This window comes from Cicer arietinum, chromosome 5 (assembly GCF_000331145.2).
Source record: "Cicer arietinum cultivar CDC Frontier isolate Library 1 chromosome 5, Cicar.CDCFrontier_v2.0, whole genome shotgun sequence".
Taxonomy (NCBI): Eukaryota; Viridiplantae; Streptophyta; class Magnoliopsida; order Fabales; family Fabaceae; genus Cicer; species Cicer arietinum.
In genome coordinates, this window is record NC_021164.2 from 28,521,895 (window position 1) to 28,523,096 (window position 1,202).

Genomic DNA, 1,202 nt, shown 5'->3' on the forward strand with positions numbered 1-1,202 from the left:
TCTGGTCAAACACCTCATTACTTTTCCTATTTGTTGCTCGTTGTCTATAGCTTTTCCTAGGGCATGAAGATTGTTGATGATGTGTGTAAACCTTGTCTGCAGGTCACTGATTGATTCATCCTTCTTCATGTTGAACAATTCATACTCATGCATGAGAGTATTTGTTCTGGCCCTTCTGACATCTATGGTGCCTTCATGGGTTTCCTGGAGTGTATCCCACATTTCCTTTGCAGTATTGCAGTTTGACACCCTAAAGAATTCTTCTGCACACAAAGCATATGTTATAATATTCTTGGCCTTAGCATTATAACCAACTTTCTTTTTGTCATCATCAGACCAATCAGATCTTGGTTTGATGATGATGGATGATCCCTCAATGCCTGCAAGTTTAGGCACGTAGGGACCATTCTCCACTGCCTCTAAGATGTCCAACCCACATGCTTCTAGAAAGATGAGCATCCTCTCTTTCCAGTACATGTATGCTGTACCATTAAAGGCAGGGGGTCTGGTTAGAGCTGCCCCTTCTCCTAGGAAATCTAAAGAAGTCATGTTCTTTTATGAGTTTTTCTCTAAAAAAGTTAGGCTCTTGATGCCAATTGTTGGAAAAATATGACTTCTTTTGATTAAGAATAAGAGAATTAAGATCAAATCCAACGTGTTCAATTTTAATTCCTATATTAACTATGCAAGATTCATACACAAAGTACACAGCGGAAATATTAGATCGCATACAAGATGAACATTAAAAGTAAAGAGATAAGGGATAGAGAGATTGCACCAAGATTTTATACTGGTTCAGTCGTCTATCAGACGACCTACGTCCAGTCCCGAAATAAAACGATTTCGGCCTTTTTCCAATAGAATCTTAGAAAGTGTTTTTACAGATGTTCCAGCTCTCTCAGCCTATCAATCTTAAAAACTCTTTCTCTCTCTCTCTATTCTATTTCTTCAGCCACTGTATCCCAAAGTTTATCTCAAAACTCTTCCAAGATCACAATAAAACTTCTTCTTGATGAGTCCTCTCAGTAACGAAGATAGCTACCAGTTTCCAAACTGGATTTTCCAAACTTTCAGTTACAAAGAATTGTATTTTTACAAAGAACTAAAAAGTAACATGAATTTGACTCAATACTATTGGTTCTTCTCACACAAAAGGTATTTGGGCAATGAATGTTTGTGTGGTTGTAAAACTTTTCTCTCAA